Below are 24,884 nucleotides of genomic sequence, written 5' to 3'. Positions count from 1 at the left end.
CTGGGAAGGGAGTTTAGCAGAAAAGTCCGTTGATCAGCAATAGCAGACGTTTATGAAAGTAGTTCATGACTCACAAGAAAGATATATCCCGGTGAGGAAGAAGGATTCTAGGAAGCGGATAAATCAACCATGGTTCACCAAGGAAGTGAAGGATAATATATATATTTTTTTAATGTAAATTTAGAGCAGCCAATTATTATTTTTTTCCAATTAAGGGGCAATTTAGCATGGGCCAATCCACCTACCTTGCACATCTTTGGGTTTGTGGATGTGAGACCCACACAGACACGGGGAGTATGTGCAAAATCCACATGGAGTTCAGGATAATATTAAACTGAAAGAATAAATATACAATGTGACAAAGATTAGTGGCAATCCAGGGGGTTGGCAAACCAACAAAAGATGACAGAAAAAAAGAGGGATAAGACGTGCTATGAGGGAAAACTAGCAAGTAACATAAAAATGGAAAGTAAGAGCTTCTTTAAATATATAAAAAGATAGAAGTCAAAGTGAACATCGGCCCCTTAGATAATTAGACTGGGGAAATAATAATGGGATAGCAGGAAATGGTAGAAGGGTTAAGTAAATATATTGCGTCAGTCTTCACGGTGGAAGGCATTAATAGCATTCCAAAAATATTAAATAATAAAAGGGCAAAAGATGGAGAGGAAATAAATACAATAATTATCACTAGAGAAAGAGCACTAAGGGAACTACTGAGGCTAAATACCAATAAGCCCCTTGGACCTAATGGGTTGCATTATAGGATATTAAAGGAAGTAGCTGCAGAGATAGTGGATACACTGGTAGCAATCTTCTAAGAATCCTTAAATCCTGGGAAAGTCCCTGAGGATTGGAAAACTGCCAATGTAAGACCCTTATTCAAAAAGAGAGGGAGACAAAATACAAGTAACTATAGGCCAGTTAGCTTAACGTCTGGGTAAATGTGAGTATTGTTTATAAAGGATGTAACATCAGAGCATTTAGAAATACATAATATAATCAAGCAGAGTCAGCATGGCTTCATGAGGAGGGAATCATGCCGGACAAATTTATTTGAATTCTGTGAGGTGGTAATGAGCAAGGTGGATAAAGGGGAACAAAAAGCATTTGATAAGGTACCACACAAAAGGCTACTTATAAGATATGAGCTCATGGTGTTGGGGGTGGTATATTAGCATGGATAGTGGATTGGCTAACTAATAAAAGACAGAGGGTGGGATTCTCCGTCCTGGGAAGCTTGGATCCCATTCCCTGATGGGACGGAGAATCGGGCATCAGGGCAAAATTGGGATCGATGCCAGGCACTGACCCGATAGTAATGCTCTAACCCCTGCTAGCGACGGGAACGAGGTCCACACTGCACGCCAGCTGGAGCATGTCATTAAGTGCAAATGGGTCTTAATGACACATTTGCATTTATTTTGTGGGCTCGGTGCCCTATGCTTTTGCCCTTCGTGATTCTCCACTCTCTGTGGCCGGGAATCATGTGGGCGTAGATCACTTATCTCTATCAGCGTGGCACTGGCATGGTAGACCCCTTGGTGGGCTTGACCCACCGCGAGGTGCACCACATCAGGATCACGCTGGTAGAGACTATGCAAACCCATCCGAGGCCACTCCCCTCCAATAATGTAGTGCTTGCCGATGCCTCCTCTACCAACCCTCCCCACCCCAATGCCCACCCCCAACAAAGACCCCTGTTAAAGGGAAACCCCACCCTCACAGGGGCGGTCACATCAAAGAGCGGTAAGTGCAGTGAAATCACATGCTTGAGTGATTAGAATGTACTTAGTGCTTGGAATGCACTTCTCTTTGATGTTTACAAACATTGGGGTTTCATCATTTAGGCCACTCAACCTTAAAGGGAGATGAATGAATCAAAGCTGCATATGGTTTTTATTTAGCCACACCTGGAATACTGTGAGCACTTTTGGCCACCTTTTCTATGGCAAGATATACTGGCTTTGGAGGCAGCCCAGAGAAGGGTCACTAAGTTCATCCCGGGTACAGAGGGATTTTCTATGAGGAGAGGTTAAGTAGGTTGGGCCTGTATGCATTGGAGTTTAGAGGAAAGAGAGGCGATCTTATTGAGACATGTAGGATTCTCAGGGGTTTGACAGTGTGGATGCTGGGAATTTGTTTCCCTTTGTGGGAGAGTCTGTGACCTGGGGGCATAATCTCAGAGCAAGGGGTTGTCCATTTAAGACGGGAGGAATTTCTTCTCTCAGATGGCAGTGAATCTGTGGAATTCTTTATCACAGGGGGCTGTGAAGGCTAGGTTATTAAGTATGTTCAAGGCTGAGATAGACATTTTTAATCAGTAAGGGAATCCGGGGTTATGAAGACGAGGCAGGAAAGTGGATTTGAGGATTATCATATCAGAAAAGTCATGATCTCATTGAATGGCAGAGCAGATTTGATGGGCTGAATGGCCTACTTCTGCTCCAACGTCTTATGGTCTTATTTTCACCTCTACTTCCTTTATCATTCAGGGAGCACTAACTTAGGATGTCAGATCTTTCCTCCTTATTGGAATATGCTTAGATTGTACCTGAACCATGTTTTCCTTGGAGACCTGTTACTGCCCATTTTCCCAAGTCACCATTGTGCGAGAAAGATCCCTTCTCAAAACATTAAAATGGACCCTCTTGTGATTGAATATATTCACCTTTTACTTTCCGTTGTCCATTTTCAGAACTAGTTTCAAACTATTTTAATCAATATTATGCAGATGTCTAAGTGAACAATTGGGACTAATATTGTTTACATCCATTTTATCCACGCAAAAGCACCATGTCCCAATGATTAATCTATTTTCAAAAATTGTGAACCGGGTGCACCAAATTCACAGGTCAGCCGTCAAACAATGCAATATCATCTTCAGAGCAGAACTCCATGATACCTTCAAGAATGCCTGCAACAGGCACTTTCACATCTGTCACAAAGGATACAGTTGAAGTATCTATTCCAGACTAGGTCATGTAGGATTGTTTTTTTGCAGCTGATGCTGTTGTATTGGCCGACTCGACTGTGAATTGAACACATCATTGATGAAGACATTGAATGGGGTGGTTGACCATGCATAATTTTGCCCTGCTCCTCTTCATCGAGACAGTGGGGCATTCAGTAGGTCCATCATTTATCTTTATAAAGCTGGTTCCAAATTTCAGAAAAAGTGCAACGTTTGACTACGGATGCCATAGGTTCCAACTTCCTCGGGGGGCAATGGATTGATAGCCTTATGAATATTTATAGAGGATTGTGAATGAGTTTCTTCGAACCTTATGATTCCACATGAATCATGATTTCCTCATTAAAGTCAAATCCACCCTGTTCATTTCTGCTTACTCTGTGGGCCTCCTGCCAGCTCTGCATGCCAGGCTAACCTGCTAAACGGCTTACCGTTTAACCACAGTACTCCAAGTGGGCGGCATGGTGGCACAGTTGTTAGCACTGCTGCCTCACAGCTCCAGGGTCCCAGGTTCAATTCCGGCCTGGGGTGACTGTGTGGTGTTTGCACTTTTCCTCCATGTCGGCGTGGGCTTCCTCCCGATGCTCCAGTTTCCCACCCACAGACCAAAGATGTGCAAGTTAGGTGGATTGGCCATGCTAAATTGCTCCTTAGTGTCCAAAGGTTAGGTGGTGTTACCAGGATAGGATGGGGGAGGGGAGTGGGCCTCGGTAGGGTGCTCTTTCAGAGGGTTGGTGCAGACTCTATGGGCCGAATGGCCTCCTTCTGCACTTATAGGGATTCTAAGTGGATGGAGTAGGTATGCTTCCCTCAAACAGAATCTTGTTGTGCAGCCTCAGAAGGAAGAGTCAGCGGTTCCTGATCCAGCTCTTCGGGACTATTGTCGGCCTGCCTCGCTATCTCAGCCTGCTGCACGATCCGTTATAAATGCATCTGTATCCAAAGTCAGAAATCAATGATATTTCTTCCAGATTATAATTGCTTCATGTGGTTCAGATTAGAAGATTTAAATTAAAACGTTTTTGAAGTTCTGTTCCTCAGATGACATTTCGTCTTGTTCAGATGTTTACCTTCATGCAAATAGTATTGCTCAGTGTTTAGCTATCATTGTGTTTTGTTTTGGTGCGAGGAAGCTTGGCATGTGAAGAATAACCTGCCACCATCGAGGTCCGATGGCCTTTTGCTGTATGATAAAATTCAATGCATTGAAGCTGGTAAACATTCAGCTGGATAATGTATGTTGGGGAGGGGAAAAAGACTGGATTAAAAACGTTCATTTTGAAGGGAATTTGCTGCATTGGAGAAAGGTCCAAAGTCCCCTAGAATGAACTCTCGCATTGGGTATTAGCCAACCCACATGATGGCAGCTGTTCAAGAAGCAGCACAGCGTGCCATGAAGGAGCTTTTTCTCTGCTGAGTGGCTTTAACTAGAGGCTGTCAAGAATTTCCTGTGTAAACCCGACTTTTGTCCCTTACTATTCCACTATCTTTAATGTGTGCCTATACAATTAATTTTATCTGTACCAATACGGTAACACTGACTGTTTCATTTCAGTGACTGCAAAGGACCAAACAAATTAGTTTTTAAAAATGATTTTTAATCATCATGACTGAACATAGTGTAAAAATATGTGTAGATGCTGCATGCAAAATTACTTTTTATTTTGTAGTGAAGGACGAGTCTGGTTTGGATACAGCAGATATCATTGTGGTTGTAGAATGTGCATTCATTCACATATTGCCATATGACCTGAGCACCGGTACTGATATTCGATGTGGGGGAGGGTGCTGCAAATTACTCCAGTCTGGCTACAGACATGGCATGTAAGAACAGTCAAAGACCTTTGTTAACAGTTGAAGTTATCACCTGTATCATCTCCTGCCTCATAGCACCAGGGACCGGGATTCAATTCCAGCCTTGGATGACTGTAATGTTTGTATATAATAACAATAATCTTTATTAGTGTCACAAGTAGGCTTACATTAACACTGCAATGAAGTTACTGTGAAAATCCCCTCGTTGCCACACTCCGGCGCCTGTTCAGGTACACAGAGGGAGAATTCAGGATGTATAATTCACCTAACAGCACATCATTCAGGACTTGTGGGAGGAAACAGAAAACAGAGAATAGGCAAAAATGGGTAGTTTTTGTTGGCAAGATGTGACAAGTGGACTGCTGCCACAGGAATCAGTGCTGGACCTCAACTATTTGCAATTTATATCAATGACTTGGATGAAGGGGCCGAATGTATGGTTGCTAAACTTAACCGAATGTATGGTTGCTAAACGTACTGATGACACAAAGTTAGGAAAGTAAATTGTGAAGAGGACCAAAGGGCCTGTACCAGCTTTTTAAATTGGTAATGGGTTGAAGGGTTATGGAGAACGGGCAAGATGGTGGAGTTAAGGACAGGATGAGATCAGCCATGATCGAATGGCAGAGCAAACTCGATGGGTCTATTGGCCAAATTCTGCTCCTATATCTTATGAACTTATGACTTATATACTACACTGGGTCCTTTAGCATTGGATTAATCCTTTGATTACGCCGCATACTGTTATAGCTATTATGGCACAGTGCAACAGGAGAATGATCATGTTGTTAACACTGAGCAAAACTTAATGATTGGTTAAATTGTATAATGCCTTGCCTTGAGGTCAGATTATTCATAGACAACACTCAAGTTTATAACAAGAAAAGCCTGTGAGTTTCAATGTATAATTTGATCAATTTTAAGTCCCAGGTAGGAATGTGACCATTGACAGGCTGGTCAATCGCTGTAGGGTAGATGGTTTTATCATTGTTTAATGAGCATGCTGCTGGAAGACCTCTTGGCTAAAATTGCCTGAAATTTGCCAGGCAGTGGCTGCACAGCCATTAAATTCGGGGATGAGAAAGCACTGCCTGGGACCACAAGGATTGGTCTAGGTGCCCGAGAAATAACCACTGCCTGTCTGCTCAAGCTTTCAGTTGGCTGATGTTGCTTTATCCAACAATGTTTTTCCAGGAAGTCTTATCAGTGCCTAATTGCAGTACAGCGCGAGGGCCAAACCCAAGCTTCTGTGACGTTCAGCCACCTTTTGCATTCTTATCAGCTTCCAGCTTTAACTCTGGAATGAGAATGCCACATACTTGCTTAACTTCACCATCCTCTGGTCAGTGTTGGGCTGTGCTCTGCATCATAGTAACACAACATTGAAATGGTGCAAGAAATTAAATCACCTGCTGGACAGTTTATCATATTTAAATGATTTAATGTGTTGTGTGTGACGTTGGCCTGGCTTGGCCAAGATTTTTTGCCCATCCCTAATTGCACTTGGGAGGGTGGGCCGCTTTTAACCGCTGCAGGTCTTGTGGTGTAGGTACACCCACAGTGCTGTTAGGAAGGGAGTTCCACGATTTGACCCAGTGACAGTGAAGGAACGGTGACAAAGTTCCCAAGCCAGGGTGGTGTGTGGCTTGGAGGGGAACTTGCAGGTGGTGGTGTTCGTCTAATTGCCTCGTCCTTCTAGGCAGTAGAGATTGCAGGTTTGAAAGGTGCTGTCGAAGAAGCCTTGGCGAGTTGCTGAAGTGCATCTTATAGATTGTACACACTTCTGCCACTGTGTTTGGATGGTGGAGGGAGTGAATGGTGGAGATGGTGGACGGGGTGCCAGTCAAGCAGGCTGGTTTGCCTTGGATGTGGCCAAGCTTCCTGAGTGTTGTTGGAGTTACACTCACTCACCCAGGCATACAGAGATTATTCCATCAAACTTCTGACTTGAGCCTTGTAGATGGTGGACAGGCTTTGGGAAGTCAGGAGGTGAGTTATCCACTGTAGAATTCCCGACTTCTGACCTGCTTTCTCCTTAGTATTTATATGACTAGTCCAGTTCAATTTCTGTCAATAGTAACCTGGCAGGATGTTGATCATAGTAATGCCATTGAATGTCAAGGAGAGATGGTTAGATTCTCTCTTGTTGGAAATTGTCAGTGCCTGTCACTTGTGTATGGCCAATGGAGATACCTCGGAGAAAGAGTCTATTTAGCCATTCACGTCTTTCAAAGAGTTACCCAATGAATCATACTTGTCTACTTTTCCATTTTTCATTTGATTGCCTCTGTGAAGTACTTTAGGATGTTTTGTGCATTAAAGGTGCTTCATAATGCAAGCTTTTGGAACAAATCTTTCTGTTTTACTTTTGAGCAGTAGCTTTACTTTCTGTAGAGCAAGTTATTTTTAGTAGCAATGTTTTCCATTAAATCTGGTTTTCATACATGCAGTGAAATAAATCATTTCTACAGGCCTTGATTACGCATAAGTAAATATCTTCCTTTCAATAATAAATGTGCTGAGAAATTGCTTGTGCAAAAGGATCATAAACAATTCACCATTGGGAAATCTAAAGGCGGAGATTTATTTTGTATGCTTCTAGTTTGTGTGTTTGATAAAAGTATTAGTAAGATCTTTTTTACGATGTCCTAATCGTAGCAGTTGTCAGCCGTGGCTCAGTCAGTAGCACTGTTGTGTCTGAGCCAGATGGTTGGAGGTCCGAGACCCACTCCCTGACTCAAACACAAAAATGCAGCATGCGGCACTCCAATGCAGTACTGAGGGAGTGCTGAACTTTCAGAGGTGCCGTCTTCTGATTGAGACCTTAAACCGAGGATCTGTCTGCCCTCTTCGGTGGCCATAAAAGATCCGACTGTATTAACCGCTGGTGTCCTGGTCAATATTCATCCCCCAATCAATATCGCAAACAGGTTATCTGGTCGTCAACACATTGCTGTATGTGGGATCTTACTGTGCACAAATTGGCTGCCGTGTTTCTCACTTCCGACAGCATTATATGGCTAATGGATGTCCTGTGCTTGCGAACGATGCTGTAGAAATGCTAACTTTTTTAAAAACTGTGTAATTTATTAATACAGGCCATTAAACACTGGTCTAAATTTAAAATTTGGAGCATGGCATAGCTTGCACTAAAAATCAGAGTCCTTAGCTCTGCTTTCTTGAGCTATTCCGCTGGTTGGATGTTGATGTCTTCGGTCCAGACAGACTTTACAGCAACATTCATTGCCCCGTGTTTATTTAGGCATTTTAAATTAAGGGCCAAAGGGAAATGGTGCGGAGTCGCGAGTGCAGAGGAAAATTAGATTTGCTCCAATAAAGTGCAGCCATTCGTGCACCGAAATGTGCCTCTGCACCCGGCCAATAATTCAGCGCCATGTATCTAAAAGATATGGTTCGATCCTGTGTGCTTTCAATTCCATCAGATGCCGGTAGGCTGCAATAAAGTGAGAAAATGCTAGAAATACTCAACAGGTCAGGCAGCATCTGTTTATAGAGAAATGCAACTGGATGAAAGGGTTTGATTCTAAACGGTAACTTAACATTTTTAATACGAGTTAATAAGGTTGGCTAAACCTGAGGGTGACTTATTTGTTTGTAGAAATTGCAAGTCATAGATTTATTTAAGAGTCATTTTTTTTCCCAGTCTTGTTCAGGTGTTGCCTCCTGGAGTCTGGTGTCAGTGACTGAGCATAATTGCAAGCCCGTGAACAAGGCTCGTATACAGGCTGGCCAACGGGATCAGACTGCGGGTTGTTGCAATTATGCAGTCACAGCATGCCTCTACAAATGAGAATGTTAGGGAAAGGCTGAGGAGGAGCACGGCTTCTGGCTAAATACTGTGTGGAAGAGAGCAACGCAGTGTATATTTAAAAAAAGAACAGTGACCCCCGGGAGACGCCACTGCATTCTCCAGTCTAAAATTGGTGACCCTCGCCGATTTTCGTTCCAAAGCAAATTTTGTACCTATTTTGCCACTACCCCTTTACTCCCATGGGCTTCTGTTTCACAAATCTGTCTATTTTGTGTCACTAATTAATTATTGTCACCTTATTATGCATATTATTATGCAAATAATCAACTACCTTCAGCAACCATCGCCACCTTCTTTAGAAGAGAGCTAAATCACATTTGCCAGGAATGATTTGCCTTTAACCGGGCAGCACGGTAGCACAGTGGTTAGCACTGTGGATTCACAGCGCCAGGGTCCCGGGTTTGATTCCCGGCTGGGTCATTGTCTGTGCGGAGTCTGCACATTCTCCCTGTGTTTGCGTGGGTCTCTTCTGCGTGCTCCGGTTTCCTCCCACAAGTGCCGAAAGATGTACTGTTGGGTAATTTGGACATTCTGAATTCTCCCTCCGTGTACCCGAACAGGTGCCGGAATGTGGGGACTAGGGGCTTTTCACAGTAACTTCATTGCAGTGTGAGCCTACTTGTGACAATAAAGATTATTATTACTGTTGTTTATTCATTCATTTTTTCAAGTGAAAACTAATTTGTCCTGGATTATGACAACTAGGGGTTTCCCCAGCAGTGACATTAGGCTAACTGGTCTGTCATTACCAGGTTTATCCCTCTTCCATTTCTTTTTCAACTCCGACAGAATATTTGCAACCTGAGGAGAATTGAATTATTGCGACCAGAATCTCCAGCATTCCTTTTTACTTTATTCATTCATGGGATGACAACGACGCAGGCAAGGTCAGCATTTGCTCATCCCTAATTGCCCTTGAACTGAGTGGCTTGCTTAGCCAATCCAGAGTGCAGTTTAGAGTCAACTTTATGATCTCCGGTGGCGGCTATGTGGTGAGCAGTCACACGTACCGTGTGAGCAGTCACATGGCACTTTGTTTTTGGCCCCTTTTTGCCCAGTGTATGGGCTAGGTTTTAGAGGAAATCTTATGGAATAAGACTCACTCGTACGAGTAATGTCTGGTAAATATAACCGAAAGCAGACGCCAGGCAAGGGATCAGCATCAGACTCAGAAGTTCCTCGAGCCTCAGCAGAGGGGAGCATGGCAGAGGCTTCTGCTGTGTCATTGGCCCCTCAGTGTATGACTGAGGCGTTGGTTAGCTTCTTGACCGATTAATTTAAAGTGTAGCGGCAGGCGGTCGCCGAGGATCTGGAGAAGCCAATGGTGGGGCTTTGGCTCCAATTCGGGTGGCCTTGGACAAGATAGACTGGCGGATAGAAGGGGTGACGATACAGAAGGTGGAGATGGTTCTCTCTGACCATAGTGATGGGGTTGCCTTCGCGGAGGCAAAGGTGGCGTTGTTCGCTGAGGAGCATAGAGTGCGAACGACCAAGATTGACAATCCAGAGAACCGCTCCAGACGCCAAAACCTAAGGTTTATGGGGCTGCTGGAGGGTCTGGAGGGCTCAAATTCCACGGACTCGATGTCCAAGATGTTGGGAAATTAGTGGGGGAGGGGGTATTTCCGACCCCTCCTGGATTGGACTGGCCCATCGGTTGCTGAGGCAGAAGCCCAGATCCGGGGAGCCATCATGGGCGATCATGGTCAGGTTTCATCGATACCTGGATATGAAGTGGGTCCTGAGACGGGTGAAGGACCATTGAGACTGGGAGGGCCATGTCATCAGAATAAACCAAGATGTTGGGGCAGAGCTGGCGAGAAGGCGTGTGATTTAATTATCCTATCGGCCCACTTCATTGTGAGCTGCTAAGGTGTTGGTGTTGGCAATGTGTTTGGAGCCCTGCCTTCCTGGGCTGATTTCGGAGAAGCAGACTGGATTTGTTAAGGACCATCAGTTGTCGGCCAATTTTAGGAGATTGTTAAATGTTGTGTTGTTGCCCTCCTTAGGGACCGAGCCAGAGATGATTATTTCGATGGATGCGGAGAAGGCAGTCGATAGGGTTGAGTGGGGGTACCTTTTAGAGACCCTGGGGCGGTTTGGCTTTGAGCCAAAATTTATTTAGGCTTTTGTACAGGGCCCCTTTGCGGGTGTAAGTACTAATGCCCTGAGCTTGGGTTATTTCCGACTGAACAGGGATACAAAGCAGCGGTGTCCATTTTCTCTGCTTTTGTTTGCCATAGCAATCGAGCCGCTGCGTTGAGGTCATTGAACAGGTGGAGGGGGATAGAGCATAGGATATCCTTATATGCGGACAATATGTTAAGATTTATTTAATCGACCCACTCGCCAATGTTGGGGAGATAATGGAGATGCTCAGAAAGTTTGACTCCTTTTCGGGGGACAACCTGAATCTGAGCAAGAATTTATATTTTCTGGTGAATCCCCTGGGGAGGGGAGCTGATCTGGGGAGGCTGTAGTTTCATCGGGACAGGACTAGCTCCGATATCTGGGAATCCGAGTGGCCCTTGACTGGGCTTTGCTCTATAAACTTAACATTTCTAGCTTGGTGGATGGGGTGAAGGCCGATTTGAAAAGGTAGCATGCCATCCCTCTGATCTTAGCGGGAAGGGCACAAACGGTGAAGATTAATATTCTCCTGAGGTTTTTGTTTTTGTTCCAGTGTCTCCCAGTCTCTTTTCCCAAGGCAGGGTCAATAATTGATATCTGCTTTTGTTTGGGCTGACGTTCATAGGACACTTTTGCAAAGGGATAGGCGGGTGGGGGGAGGAGGGGGGGGAGGTTGGCACTGCTTAATCTGTTATATTTTTACTGGATGGCAAATATCGATTAGGTGCGGGGGTGGTGCAAGGATCCGGACTATATGCAGGCAGATGAAGAAGGTTCCGTGCATAGGGTCGAGTCTGAGGGCCCTGTTTATTGCCTCACTCTCATTTTCCCTGCTAGACTCTCTTTGAGCCCAGTGGTGATAGCCCCTTTGAGGATATGGAATCAGTTTAGGCAGCGCTTTAAGCTGGGTTCCATGTCACTGCTGGCAGGAACCCTTTGGGCTGTCTGGATTTGATTCGTCGTTTAAGGAATGGGAAAGGGAAGGGTTGTAGAGATTTAAGGACGTGTTTCTGGAGGGTAGGTTCGGCGGCAAAGATAAGTTGCAGGAGAAGTTCAAGCTCCCGAGAGGGAATGTATTCAAGTACTTTCAGATGCGTGATTTTTTTTATGCAAGGGGCTTCTTTCATATCCCTTGGTACCGTCACCGTCGCTTATGGACAGGGTCCAGTCCTTGGCTGAGTTAGAGGAGAGTAAGATTTCAGATGTCTATGGGCAGATGTTGGCGATGGAGCAGGCATCGTTGGAGGAAGTAAAGAGGAAGTGGGATGGTGAGCTGGATTTGGTCTATGATGGGAAGTGTTGAGTGAGGCTCTTCACAGGTTCAACTTCACTTCCTCATGTGCAAGGTTAAGCCTGGCCCAGTTCAAGGTGGTGCACAGAGTGCACTTGACTAGGGCACATATGAGTGGATTCTTCTCGAGGGCGGAGGATAGATGTGAGCAATGTTCTAGGGGGCCGGCGAATTACTTGCACAAATTTTCCTCTTGCCTCAAGCTTGTCCGTTTCTGGGTCTCCTTTCTTTTAAAAAAAATATATTTTATTCAAGATTTTTGGCCAAACATAACAGTACGTAGTGTTTCTTTTACACAACAATAAAGCAATATAAATAACAGTGGCCTGTTTTAACCAAGTAAATAAATAATATATAAACAAAAACAAAAACAAAACTGAATGGCAACTGCCTTGTCCAAAATAAATACTCTCCAAAAATACAATCCAACAATCCAATATACAATTACCTATAACAACTACCTATACATATTATACATATACAATAACATCTCTGAGAGTCCGTTCGATTCCCCCCCCTCCCCCCCCCCCCCCCCACCCCCCGGGTTGCTGCTGTTGTCTACTTCTTTTCCATTCCCTCTATCTTTCTGTGAGGTAATCGACGGACGGTTGCCACCGCCTGGTGAACCCATGAGCCGAACCCCTTAACACGAACTTAATCCGTTCTAACTTTATAAACCCTGCCATTTTGTTTATCCAGGTCTCCACGCCCGGGGGTTTGGCTTCCTTCCACATAAGCAATATCCTGCGCCGGGCTACTGGGGACGCAAAGGCCAAAACATCAGCCTCTCTCGCCTCCTGCACTCCCGGCTCTTCTGCAACCCCAAATATAGCCAACCCCCAGCTTGGTTCGACCCGGACCCCCACCACCTTCGAAAGCACCTTTGCCACCCCCACCCAGAACCCCTGTAGTGCCGGGCATGACCAGAACATGTGGGTGTGATTCGCTGGGCTTCTCGAGCACCTCTACCCCCAAAAATTTACTAAGCCGTGCTCCAGTCATATGTTAAGGTGTAACACCTTAAATTGTATCAGGCTTAGCCTGGCACACGAGGACGATGCGTTTACCCTACATAGGGCATCAGCCCACAGCCCCTCCTCAATCTCCTCCCCCAGTTCTTCTTCCCATTTCCCTTTCAGCTCATCTACCATGATCTCCCCCTCGTCCCTCATTTCCCTGTATATGTCCGACACCTTACCATCCCCCACCCATGTCTCTGAGATCACTCTATCCTGCACCTCCTGCGTCGGGAGCTGCGGGAATTCCCTCACCTGTTGCCTCGCAAAAGCCCTCAATTGCATGTACCGAAATGCATTCCCTTGGGGCAACCCATATTTTTCCGTCAGCGCTCCCAGACTCGCAAACGTCCCATCTACAAACAGATCTCTCAGTTGTACTACCCCAGCTCTTTGCCATTCTCCAAAGCCCTCATCCATTCTCCCCGGAACGAACCTATGATTGTTTCTTATCGGGGACCGCACCGAAGCTCTCATCCTTCCCCTATGCCGTCTCCACTGCCCCCAAATTTTCAATGTAGCGACCACCACCGGGCTTGTGGTGTATTTCTTTGGTGAGAACGGCAACGGTGCCGTCACCATTGCTTGTAGGCTAGTCCCCCTGCAGGACGCCCTCTCCAATCTCTTCCACGCCGCTCCCTCCACTTCTCCCATCCACTTACACACCATTGAAACATTGGCGGCCCAGTAGTACTCACTTAGGCTCGGTAGTGCCAGCCCCCCTCCTGTCCCTACTACGCTGCAAGAATCCCCTCCTCCCTCTCGGGGTCTTCCCAGCCCACACACAACTCATAATACTCTTCTCGATTCTTTTGAAAAAAGCCTTCGTGATCACCACCGGGAGGCACTGAAACACAAAAAGGAATCTCGGGAGGACCACCATTTTAACCGCCTGCACCCTACCTGCCAGTGACAGGGACACCATGTCCCATCTCTTAAAGTCCTCCTCCATCTGTTCCACCAACTGCGTTAAATTAAGCCTGTGTAATGTACCCCAATTCTTGGCTATCTGGATCCCCAAGTACCGGAAGTCCCTTGTTACCTTCCTCAACGGTCAATCCTCTATCTCTCTGCTCTGCTCCCCTGGATGCACCACAAACAACTCACTTTTCCCCATGTTCAGTTTATACCCTGAAAAATCCCCAAACTCCCCAAGTATCCGCATTATCTCTGGCATCCCCTCCGCCGGGTCCGCCACATATAGCAACAAATCATCCGCATACAGAGATACCCGGTGTTCTTCTCCCCCCCCTGAGTACTCCTCTCCACTTCCTGGAACCCCTCAATGCTATGGCCAGGGGTTCAATCGCCAGTGCAAACAATAACGGGGACAGAGGACATCCCTGCCTCATCCCTCTATGGAGCCGAAAATAGTCAGACCCTCGTCCATTCGTGACCACGCTCGCCATCGGGGCCCTATACAGCAACGGTACCCACCTGATATACCCATCCCCAAAACCAAATCTCCTCAGCACCTCCCACAAATAATCCCACTCCACTCTATCAAATGCTTTCTCGGCATCCATCGCCACCACTATCTCCGCTTCCCCCTCTGGTGGGGGCATCATCATTACCCCTAGCAGCCTCCGTATATTTGTATTCAGCTGACTCCCCTTCACAAACCCAGTTTGGTCCTCGTGAACCACCCCCGGGATACAATCCTCTATCCTCATTGCCATTACCTTGGCCAGAATCTTAGCGTCCACATTTGGGAGGGAAATAGGCTTGTAGGACCCGCATTGCAGCGGGTCTTTTTCCTTCTTTAGGAGGAGCGATATCGTTGCCTCTGACATAGTCGGGGGCAGCTGCCCCCTTTCCCTCGTCTCATTAAAGGTTCTCATCAGTAGCGGGGCCAGCAAGTCCATATATTTCCTATAGAATTCAACTGGGAATCCGTCTGGTCCCGGGGCCTTCCCCGCCTGCATGCTCCCAATCCCTTTCACCACTTCCTCCGTCTCAATCTGTGCTCTCAGTCCCACCCTCTCCTGCTCCTCCACCTTAGGAAATTCCAGCTGATCCAGAAAGCACATCATTCTCTCCTTCCCATCCGGGGGCTAAGCTTCATATAATCTTTCATAAAATGCCTTGAACACTCCATTCACTCTCTCCGCTCGCCGCTCCATCTCTCCCTCCTCATCTCTCACCCCCCCTAGCTCCCTCGTTGCTCCCCTTTTCCTCAGTTGGTGGGCCAGCAGCCTGCTCGCCTTCTCCTCGTATTCGTACTGTACACCCTGTGCCTTCCTGCATTGTGCCTCTGCATTACCCGTAGTCAACAAGTCAAATTCTGCTTCCGGGTGCGGCGATGACCAGCTAAGTCGCACGTTTCGGCAGCTCCCGGTGGAACGGACTTTTGGGCTCTTAATAGGAGGCCCAACAGCAATTTTAACGACTAAAAACACTGTGCGGTAAACCAGAAGGGAATCCCCCCTGGATACGGACAGAAAAAGGAGAGGAAAGTGGCCGGATTGCGGTGGATCCTTCAGAGCAGCGGCAAGGAAGGCAAGCAAAAACCAAGATGGCGTCGGAAGGTGGTAGCTTAACATGGGGCCCTGAACAACAAGAGTTCTTGAAATGCTGTGTGGAAGAACTCAAAAAGGAAATGAAGAAGGAGCTGTTGGCCCCGATATTACAGGCGATCGAAGGGCTAAAGGAGGAGCAAAAGACCCAGGAGCGGGAGCTTCGGGTCGTGAAGGCAAAGGCTGCCGAGAATGAGGACGACATACAGGGCCTGGTGGTGAAGACGGAGATGCACGAGGCACACCATAAACGATGTGTGGAAAGGCTGGAGGCGCTGGAGAACAACGCGAGGAGGAACAACCTAAGGATTCTTGGTCTTCCTGAAGGTGCAGAAGGAGCAGACGTCGGGGCATATGTGAGCACGATGCTGCACTCATTAATGGGAGCGGAGGCCCCGGCGGGGCCGCTGGAGGTGGAGGGAGCATACCGAGTGATGGCGCGAGGACCGAGAGCAGGAGAAATTCCTAGAGCCATAGTGGTGAGATTCCTCCGTTTTAAGGATAGAGAGATGGTCCTTAGATGGGCAAAGAAAACTCGGAGCAGTAAATGGAAGAACGCGGTGATCCGCGTTTATCAAGACTGGAGTGCGGAGGTGGCGAGAAGGAGGGCGAGCTTTAATCGGGCCAAGGCGGTGCTTCATAAAAAGAAGATAAAATTCGGAATGCTGCAACCGGCAAGACTGTGGGTCACATATCAAGGGAGGCACCACTACTTTGAGACGGCGGATGAGGCGTGGACTTTTACCGTGGAAGAAAAATTAGAATGAGCGGGTTATTAAAAAAGAACGTTTGAAACAAAGTGGTGGGGCGAGTATGGGGGGCGAAGAGGGGGGTAAAAAGGGGGGAAAGAGGAGTTTTATGTTATTAATCCTGCGATGTCGTACCTTTTCTCTCTTCCACAGGTGGTGGTGGGGGGAGGAATGGAGGTGGAGGAGATGGGGCGTTGGCCATTGGGGGCGGGGCCAAGGGGGAAGCACGGGCTCGGTTCCCGCGCCATGATAATCATGGCGGGAATAGGGAAGCAGGAAGGAGGGGGCGTCGCACGGTGCGAGCCGAGGTCACGGGGGGAAGCCGAGGTCGGCCAGAGTTTGCTGACTTCTGGGAGCAACATGGGGGGTGTAACTACGCTAGTGGGGGATCTAGCGGGGGGGGTGGGAGGGGGGAATTATTGGGTTGCTGCTGCTGGGGAGAGGGGGGAGCTGGTATGGGGTGGGATGGGCGGGGGGGCACCGCCTGGGGGGGGGGGACAGCTGTGTGGGAACTGGGTGAGGAGCTGGAAAAAGGGGATGGCTAATCGACAAGGGGGGGGGGTAAAAAGCCCCCCAACCCGGCTGATCACGTGGAACGTGAGAGGGCTGAACGGGCCGATAAAGAGGGCACGGGTACTCGCACACCTTAAGAAACTTAAGGCAGACGTGGTTATGTTACAGGAAACGCACTTGAAACTGATAGACCAGGTTAGATTATGCAAAGGATTGGTGGGGCAGGTGTTCCATTCGGGGATAGATGCGAAAAACAGGGGGGTGGCTATATTAGTGGGGAAGCGGGTAATGTTTGAGGCAAAGACTATAGTGGCGGATAGCGGGGGCAGATATGTGATGGTGAGTGGCAAACTGCAGGGGGAGACGGTGGCTTTGGTAAACGTATATGCCCCGAACTGGGATGATGCCAATTTTATGAGGCGTATGTTAGGACGCATCCCGGACCTAGAGGTGGGAAAGTTGGTAATGGGGGGAGATTTCAATACGGTGTTGGAACCAGGGCTGGACAGGTCGAGGTCCAGGACTGGAAGGAGGCCGGCAGCAGCCAAGGTGCTTAAAGATTTTATGGAGCAGATGGGAGGAGTAGACCCGTGGAGATTTAGCAGACCTAGGAGTAAGGAGTTTTCGTTTTTCTCCTATGTCCACAAAGTCTATTCGCGAATAGACTTTTTTGTTTTGGGAAGGGCGTTGATCCCGAAGGTGAGGGGAACGGAGTATACGGCTATAGCCATTTCGGATCACGCTCCACATTGGGTGGACTTGGAGATAGGGGAGGAAACAGAAGGGCGCCTACCCTGGTGAATGGACATGGGACTAATGGCAGATGAGGGGGGGTGTCTAAGGGTAAGTGGGTGCATTGAAAAGTACTTGGAACTCAATGATAATGGGGAGGTCCAGGTGGGAGTGGTCTGGGAGGCGCTGAAGGCAGTGGTTAGAGGGGAGCTGATATCAATAAGGGCACATAAAGGAAAGCAGGAGAGTAGGGAACGGGAGCGGTTGCTGCAAGAACTTCTGAGGGTGGACAGGCAATATGCGGAGGCACCGGAGGAGGGACTGTACAGGGAAAGGCAAAGGCTACACGTAGAATTTGACTTGCTGACAATGGGTACTGCAGAGGCACAGTGGAGGAAGGCACAGGGTGTACAGTACGAATATGAGGAGAAGGCGAGCAGGTTGCTGGCCCACCAATTGAGGAAAAGGGGAGCAGCGAGGGAAATGGGGGGAGTGAGGGATGAGGAAGGAGAGATGGAGCGGGGAGCGGAGAGAGTGAATGGAGTGTTCAAGGCATTTTATAAAAAATTATACGAAGCTCAACCTCCGGATGGGAGGGAGAGAATGATGGGCTTTCTGGACCGGCTGGAATTTCCCAAGGTGGAGGAGCAGGAAAGGGTGGGACTGGGAGCACAGATCGAAATAGAGGAAGTAGTGAAAGGAATTAGGAGCATGCAGGCGGGGAAGGCTCCGGGACCGGATGGATTCCCAGTTGAATTTTACAGGAAATATGTGGACTTGCTCGCCCCGCTACTGATGAGGACCTTTAATGAGGCAAAGGAAAGGGGACAGCTGCCCCCGACTATGTCTGAGGCAACAATATCGCTTCTCCGAAAGAAGGAAAAGGACCCGCTGCAATGGGGGTCCTATAGACCTATTTCCCTCCTAAATGTAGACGCTAAGATTCTGGCCAAGGTAATGGCAATGAGGATAGAGGATTGTGTCCCGGGGGTGGTCCACGAGGACCAAACTGGGTTTGTGAAGGGGAGACAGCTGAATACGAATATACGGAGGCTGCTAGGGGTAATGATGATGCCCCCACCAGAGGGGGAAGCGGAGATAGTAGTGGCGATGGATGCCGAGAAAGCATTTGATAGAGTGGAGTGGGATTATCTGTGGGAGGTGCTGAGGAGATTTGGTTTTGGAGATGAGTATGTTAGATGGGTGCAGCTGTTGTATAGGGCCCCGATGGCGAGTGTGGTCACGAATAGACGGGGATCTGCATACTTTCGGCTCCATAGAGGGACAAGGCAGGGATGCCCTCTGTCCCCATTATTGTTTGCACTGGCGATTGAGCCCCTGGCAATAGCATTGAGGGGTTCCAAGAAGTGGAGGGGAGTACTTAGAGGAGGAGAAGAACACCGGGTATCTCTGTATGCGGATAATTTGTTGTTATATGTAGCGGACCCGGCGGAGGGGATGCCAGAGATAATGCGGACACTTCGGGAGTTTGGAGAATTCTCAGGATATAAACTGAACATGGGGAAAAGTGAGTTGTTTGTGGTGCATGCAGGGGAGCAGAGCAGAGAAATAGAGGACTTTCCGCTGAGGAAGGTAACAAGGGACTTTCGTTACTTGGGGATCCAGATAGCCAAGAATTGGGGTACACTGCATAGGTTAAATTTAACGCGGTTGGTGGAACAAATGGAGGAGGACTTCAAGAGATGGGACATGGTATCCCTGTCACTGGCAGGGAGGGTGCAGGCGGTTAAAATGGTAGTCCTCCCGAGATTCCTCTTTGTGTTTCAGTGCCTCCCGGTAGTGATCACGAAGGCTTTTTTCAAAAGGATTGAAAAGAGTATCATGAGTTTTGTGTGGGCCGGGAAGACCCCGAGAGTGAGGAAGGGATTTTTACAGCGTAGTAGGGATAGGGGGGTGCTGGCACTACCGAGCCTAAGTGAGTACTACTGGGCCGCCAATATCTCAATGGTGAGTAAGTGGATGGGAGAAGAGGAGGGAGCGGCGTGGAAGAGATTGGAGAGGGCGTCCTGTAGGGGGACTAGCCTACAAGCTATGGTGACGGCCCCATTGCCGTTCTCACCGAAGAAATACACCACAAGCCCGGTGGTGGTGGCGACTTTGAAAATTTGGGGACAGTGGAGACGGCATAGGGGAAAGACGGGAGCCTTGGTGGGGTCCCCGATAAGAAATAACCATAGGTTTGCCCCGGGGAGAATGGATGGGGGATTTGGAATATGGCAAAGAGCAGGAGTAACGCAACTGAAAGATCTGTTTGTGGATGGGAAGTTCGCAAGTCTCGGAGCGCTGACCGAGAAATATGGGTTGCCCCAAGGGAATGCATTCCGGTATATGCAACTGAGGGCTTTTGCGAGGCAACAGGTGAGGGAATTCCCGCAGCTCCCGACGCAGGAGGTGCAGGACAGAGTGATCTCAAAGACATGGGTGGGGGACGGTAAGGTGTCAGATATATATAAGGAAATGATGGACGAGGGGGAGATTATGGTAGATGAGCTGAAAGGGAAATGGGAAGAAGAGCTGGGGGAGGAGATTGAGGAGGGGCTGTGGGCGGATGCCCTAAGTAGGGTAAACTCATCGTCCTCGTGTGCCAGGCTAAGCCTGATTCAATTTAAGGTGTTACACAGGGCGCATATGACTGGAGCACGGCTCAGTAAATTTTTTGGGGTAGAGGATAGGTGTGCGAGATGCTTGAGAAGCCCAGCGAATCACACCCACATGTTCTGGTCATGTCCGGCACTACAGGGGTTCTGGGTGGGTGTGACAAAGGTGCTTTCGAAAGTAGTGGGGGTCCAGGTCGAACCAAGCTGGGGGTTGGCTATATTTGGGGTTGCACAAGAGCCGGGAGTGCAGGAGGCGAGAGAGGCCGATGTTTTGGCCTTTGCGTCCCTAGTAGCCCGGCGCAGGATACTGTTGATGTGGAAGGAAGCCAAGCCCCCGGGGGTGGAGACCTGGATAAATGACATGGCAGGGTTTATAAAACTGGAACGGATTAAGTTCATTCTAAGGGGATCGGCTCAAGGGTTCACCAGGCGGTGGCAACCGTTCGTCGAATACCTCACAGAAAGATAGAGGGAATGGTAAAGAAGAAGGCAGCAGCAGCAGCCCGGGGGGGGGGGGGGGGGGGGGGGGGGAGGAACCAGAAGGACTCTCAGGGTTGTTAATATATATGTATAATATGTATAGGTCGTTGCTATAAATAATTGTATATTGGACTGTTAAATCATATTTTTGGAGAGTGTTTATCTGAGACAAGGCAGTTGCCATTTAGTTTTAGTTTTCGTTTTTGTTATATACTATTTATTCTTTGTTTATAAAACAGGTCATTGTTATTTATACTGTTATATTATTGTGTAAAGGATACACAATGTACTGTGATGGTTGACCAAAAATTTTCAATAAAATATTTTTTTAAAAAAACAAGTCAAATTCTACATGTAGCCTTTGCCTTTCCCTGTACAGTCCCTCCTCCAGTGCCTCCGCATATTGTCTGTCCACCCTCAGAAGTTCTTTCAACAACCGCTCCCTTTCCCTACCCTCCTGCTTTCCTTTATGTGCCCTAATAGATATCAGCTCCCCTCTAACCACTGCCTTCAGCGCCTCCCAGACCACTCCCACCTGCACCTCCCCATTATCATTGAGTTCCAAGTACCTTTCAATACACCCCCTCACCCTTAAACACACACCCTCATCTGCCAATAATCCCATGTCCATTCTCCAGGGTGGAAGCTGTTTTTTTTCTTCCCCTATCTCCAGGTCCACCCAGTGTGGAGCATGATCTGAGGTGGCTATAGCCGTGTACTCCGTCCCCGTCACCTTTGGGATCAGCGCCCTTCCCAATACAAAAAAAATCTATTCGTGAATAAACTTTGTGGACATAGGAGAAAAACGAAAACTCCTTACTCCTAGGTCTACTAAATCTCCAGGGATCTACTCCTCCCATCTGCTCCATAAAGTCCTTAAGCACCCTAGCTGCAGCCGGCCTCCTTCCGGTCCTGGACCTCGATCTGTCCAGCCCTGGGTCCAGCACCGTATTAAAATCTCCACCCATTACCAACTTCCCCACTTCTAGGTCCGGGATTCGTCCTAACATATGCCTCATAAAGTTGGCATCATCCCAGTTCGGGGCATACACGTTCACTAATACCACCACTTCGCCTTGCAGTTTGCCACTCACCATCACGTATCTGCCCCCACTATCCGCCACTGTATCTTTGCCTCAAACATTACCCGCTTCCCCACTGGTATGGCCACCCCCCTTTTTTTACGTCTAGCCCCGAATGAAACACCTGCCCCACCCATCCTTTTGCGTAGTCTGACCTGGTCTATCAGCTTCAGATGCGTCTCCTGAAGCATAACCACATCTGCCTTAAGTTTCTTTAGGTGTGCGAGTACCCGTGCCCTCTTAATCGGCCCGTTCAGCCCTCTCACATTCCACGTGATCAACAGGGTTGGGGGGCTCTTTACCCCCCCCCTTGACGACTAGCCATCTCCTTTTTCAATCCAGCTCCTCACCCGGTTCCCACGTAGCCGTATCTCCCCCAAGCGGCGCCCCCCCCCCGCCCCGACCACCCCCCCCATACCAGCTCCCCCTTCTCCCCAGCAGCAGCAACCCAGTTAACCCCCCCCCCCCCCCGCTAGATCCCAAACTAGCGTAAATGCACCCCCCATGTTGCTCCCAGAAATCAGCAAACTCTGGCCGACCTCGGCTTCCCCCCCCGTGACCTCGGCTCACACTGTGCGAGGCCCCCTCCTTCCTGCTTCCCTGTTCCCGCCGTGATGACCATAGCGCGGGAACAAAGCCCGCGCTTCCCTTTTGGCCCCGCCCCCAATGGCCGGCGCCCTCAGCTCCTCATCCTTCCTCCCCCCCTCCCCCACGACATGGGGAAGAGAGAAAAGTTACAGGGTCGCAGGATTAACAACTTGGGAAGTCATCTCTTCCCTCTTTTCCCCCACTTCATCCCACATATTCACCCCCCCACTTTGTCCCAAACGTTCTTTTTATGGCCCGCTCACTCCAGTTTCTCCTTGACAATCAATGTCCACGCCTCATCTGCCGTTTCGAAGTAGTGGTGTTTCCCTTGATGCTTGACCCACAGTCTTGCCGGTTGCAGCATTCCAAATTTAATCTTCCGTTTGTGCAGCACCGCCTTGGCCCGATTAAAACTTGCCCTCCTTCTCGCCACCTCCCCATCCAATCTTGATATACGCGGATCACCGCGTTCTCCCACCTACTGCTCCGAGTTTTCTTTGCCCATCTGAGGACCATCTCTCTGTCCTTATATCGGAGAAATCTCACCACTATTGCTCGAGGAATTCCTCCAGCCCTCGGTCTTCGCGCCATAACTCGATAGGCTCCCTCCACCTCCAGCGGACCCGTCGGGGCCTCCGATCCCATTAACGAGTGCAGCATCGTGCTCACATATGCCCCGACGTCCGCCCCTTCTACTCCTTCGGGAAGACCAAGAATCCTTAAATTCTTCCTCCTCGCATTATTCTCCAGCACCTCCAGCCTTTCCACACACCTTTTGTGTTGTGCCTCGTGCATCTCCGTTTTCACCACCAGGCCCTGTATGTCGTCCTCATTCTCAGCAGCCTTTGCCTTCTCAACCCGAAGCTCCTGTTCCTGGGTCTTTTGCTCCTCCTTTAGCCCCTCAATCGCTTGTAATATCGGGGCCAACAGCTCCTTCTTCATCTCCTTTTTGAGTTCTTCTACGCAACGCCGCAGGAACTCTTGTTGGTCAGGGCCCCATATTAAACTGCCTTTTCGCCACCTCCCCACTCCAATCTTGATATACGCGGATCACCGCGTTCTCCCACCTACTGCTCCGAGTTTTCTTTGCCCATCTGAGGACCATCTCTCTGTCCTTATATCGGAGAAATCTCACCACTATGGCTCGAGGAATTTCTCCAGCCCTCGGTCTTCGTGCCATAACTCGGTAGGCTCCCTCCACCTCCAGCGGACCCGCCGGGGCCTCCGATCCCATTAATGAGTGCAGCATCGTGCTCACATATGCCCCGACGTCCGCCCCTTCTACACCTTCGGGAAGACCAAGAATCCTTAAATTCTTCCTCCTCGCATTATTCTCCAGCACCTCCAGCCTTTCCACACACCTTTTGTGTTGTGCCTCGTGCATCTCCGTTTTCACCACCAGGCCCTTTATGTCGTCCTCATTCTCAGCAGCCTTTGCCTTCACGACCCGAAGCTCCTGTTCCTGGGTCTTTTGCTCCTCCTTTAGCCCCTCAATCGCTTGTAATATCGGGGCCAACAGCTCCTTCTTCATCTCCTTTTTGAGTTCTTCCACGCAACGCCGCAGGAACTCTTGTTGGTCAGGGCCCCATATTAAACTGCCTCCTTCCGACGCCATCTTGCTTTGTGCCTGCCTTCCTGGCCGCTGCTCTAGAGGATCCACCGCAATCCGGCCACTTTCCTCTCTTTTTTCCATCCGTGTCCAGGGGGGATTCCCTTCTGGATTCCAGCACAGTGTTTTTTGCCGTTAGAATTGCCGTTGGGCCTCCTATCAAGAGCCCAAAAGTCCGTTCCACCGGGAGCTGCCGAAACGTGCGACCTAGCTGGTCATCGCCGCACCCGGAAGTCCCTGGGCCTCCTTTCTTGATACAATGTCAGGAATTTTGGGTGTTCAGTTGGAGCCGTGCCCTTTGGTGGCCATTTTTGGAGTTCGGACTGACTCACCGCTGCTGCAGACGAGGACAGATGTCCTAGCCTCTGCCTTGCTAATAGCCCGGAAGCGAGCTCTACTTCGATAGAGGTCCACGGCACCGACTTAGGCCTCGGCTTGGTTGGGAGACCTAATGGAATTTTTGCACCTTGAGAAGGTCAAGTACACCATGAGGGGGTTGGAGAGTTTTACTCGTGGTGGCAATCTTTCATCTCCTTTTTCAGGGGACTGATGAAAGTCAACTATTAGTGGGGGGGGGGGCGAGAGGGTTTGGCTTTTTTGTTTTATTAAGGTTGTGCTTTCTATATGGGGATGAGGGGAGAGTTGAGAGGAGGATTGGGTGATTGGGTACTTTTGGTATAGTGTGGGGTTGGGCTTTGCTGTTTTTTGTTGATGAAAAGGAAAATCTTGTTTGAATAAAACTATTTAAAACAAAAGAGTCAACCACACAATGCTGTGGGTTCTGGAGTTGTGTGTAGGCCATACCAGGTAAGGCTGGCAGATTTCCTTCCCAGAAGGATATCAGTGAACCAGATGGATTCTTCATTACTGAGACTAGCTTTTCAATTCTGTATTTTTCAACTGAATTTAAATTCCACCAGTTGCTATGGCGGAATTTGA

The 24,884-nt window shown here is 48.5% G+C and overlaps 1 protein-coding gene across 6 annotated transcripts in view; it reads left to right on the top strand.

The window, feature by feature from the left end:
* LOC140421196 (serine/threonine-protein kinase PAK 3) overlaps positions 1-24,884 on the top strand; it is a 313,927-nt gene that overhangs the window by 87,027 nt on the left and 202,016 nt on the right. The gene's annotated exons all lie outside the window — the stretch shown is intronic.

Source organism: Scyliorhinus torazame, chromosome 5 (assembly GCF_047496885.1).
Source record: "Scyliorhinus torazame isolate Kashiwa2021f chromosome 5, sScyTor2.1, whole genome shotgun sequence".
NCBI lineage: Eukaryota > Metazoa > Chordata > Chondrichthyes > Carcharhiniformes > Scyliorhinidae > Scyliorhinus > Scyliorhinus torazame.
The sequence above is the reverse complement of the archived record's forward strand: the minus strand, read 5'-3'. Positions and strand labels throughout refer to the sequence as shown.